Below are 2,466 nucleotides of genomic sequence, written 5' to 3'. Positions count from 1 at the left end.
TCGCAAAAGAATGAAAGGAATGTGTATGAAAGTTCAGTAAACGGCCTCATGTGTAGAGTAAAAAAGTTTTGTTCTATCAAGACAATGCTCCATGTTACAAATCAATGGTAAAATTGCGTAAATTAAGATTCCAGCTGCTTCTCCTACCTCAATCTTTTGATTTGGCTCAAAACATTAGTGATCCTGATCTCAGGCCTCTTAAGAACGCTCGCTGGAAGAAGAATCAGTACCGGTGGGGACGTAATTTTTATTTTGTAAGATTAGGACCACTACGACCATTATTTTGATTATTTGTGGTATACCTCTTCTTCCAGCTACTCGTGGCCAGACTTGTAAGTGGCCACAGTAGATTCACTTTCTACTGCGATAACCGTCTTCTATTTCTTTCTTTTCCTTTCGTTGTGGTGCGAGCGCAGAAGCAGAGCTTACCCGTATTTGTTGAAAATCCTAAGTCTTTATGTTTGTTCATCCATGGATCTTGGACAATAGCCACGTGGATGTGTTCTTTGGTGAACCTGTGGCAAAGGATCCCGCTAGCCCCATTTGCAAGATGCAAGTTCATCTGGATGAACTTAATGTTTTCGTCGTCCATCTCGGTGCTGGTTTAATCGCGGGGGCCTTTTTCGCTCCCTCTGTGTACTGTGATTATTCAAGGGTACCTTTGAGTGCCCGTTTTGCTCGCTCTCGAGTGTTCTCTCTTGAACAGGCTGTTTCAGCCGGATTTTCCTATCACTCGGCTGTAAAGGTAAAACTTCTTCGGCTATTACAGTATTTTTCGTGGGATCAGACCTAGTGCTTTTAAAATTTTAACCAGCCCTGATTTTCCGCCGGATTATTATTTCGGATTTTAAGCGATTTTTACGCTTACGCTTCGTTTACTGACAGAATGAGCTGCAGCTGATTCTTGATGGGCTTGCGCTTTAACACCCTTTAACCAGAGCCAATATGGTTACGTTGTCGTTTTTGCTACTTTTGGGAAAGAAGACAGCTAAAACTTCTGGTCTCGGGATAGATTCACTATCAACAACTAGCATATCAGCTGTTTCACATGGCTTAATACTCGGAATTGTTCCTTTCAACCAGTCTGCAGTTTCCTGGTTTTGGCACTCTATCACCGTAAACCCGGGCCTGAACTTGCAGTTGGTGAATTTGGGCTTGAACTGTTCTTTTCTTTGATCAACGACTTTGGTTAGAATGGATTCTTCTACTAGTGGCCGTCAAGAGTCGAGACTTGGAATAGTCTTCAAGCATTAGTCCAACCTTGAACTGAAGCTAAGGACTTCACTGTAGGTAGGAGGCGCTTTGGGTTTATCGACTGGGCTATTTTCCGTGGTATTACATCTTAACATCTTCATCCGCCTATTTACTGACTCGTTCCGAGTAACAGTAGGAGTCTAGCATTCCTTCTTCCTTTTTAGACGAGAATTGCTTTCACTGCAATCGGAGGAGTCAATCTGACTCGGTCTCTTGACTGTCTGATTTGGGTTGGTCTTTGAAGGGCTAATGGCGAGAAGGCGGGCTTCTTCGCTATCGTGTTCATCTTCAAGCAACGTTTTGAACCGCTTCCTCTCCAAAAGTCTCATAGAAAATTTTCTGCCATGAAAAGTCCCTTAGACTTGCGTCGAGTCTTCATGGCTTTCCATTGCTGTTTCCTCCACAGCAGTTGATACACCATCGGAAAACCTTTTAGAATCAACGACGTTGACCGAGCATGAAGCAACGTCTTCTAGCGAACGGCTCTGGAGTTGGGCAATTTCGTTTCCAATCTCCATATTGATGTTAGTTGGAAGCGCATGCGTTGGCATATGGTTTCCCAACTAGTAAAATTCAGGGTTTTTTTTTGCAACTGTTTAAAGAGAAAGAAAGTTTACGTTTACCTCTAACTTAATTCCTACCATCTAAATTTAATCTGACCCTGAACCTACCCTAAACTTGTCCTAAGTCTATTTTATTCCCCACTTCACTGAAGTGTAAGTGTCAGAGGGGGCCTCCAACTGCTACTGCTAAGTCTTGCCGGCTCAGGGGACACTCACTCGTTTTTGCTAATACGTGTATTTATTTCATTAGAAGATTGCAGTGTGCTTCCGAAGTTAAGTAAATATAATTGTAGGAAAATTGTAAACCTACTTGTCAAGTAAAAAAAATGAATTTAAAAATAAACCTTAACCTAATCTTACTTCTATTCTACTGAGCATGAGCATGAGCATGATTGACCGCCCGCGGTTGCTACTCCGTTATTGCCAGATCAGCTGTAATTACACAGAGAACCAATGTATGATGCTTGGGATTAACATTCATCCTCAATGTGTAAAAATTAGTGAACTTAATCTTTATATTAGGCAATACCAGCGCCGGTCGCATCCGAATGCAGGTCAAAGAAGGAGTGTGTGTAGGAATATGTTGACGTGATACTCGCTTTATTGGAAGCCGAGAACAACTCTGCACTTCCACGAGAAATCACTGGGA

This window comes from Wyeomyia smithii, chromosome 1, assembly GCF_029784165.1.
Source record: "Wyeomyia smithii strain HCP4-BCI-WySm-NY-G18 chromosome 1, ASM2978416v1, whole genome shotgun sequence".
Lineage (NCBI taxonomy): Eukaryota > Metazoa > Arthropoda > Insecta > Diptera > Culicidae > Wyeomyia > Wyeomyia smithii.
This window is presented reverse-complemented; position numbering follows the sequence as displayed.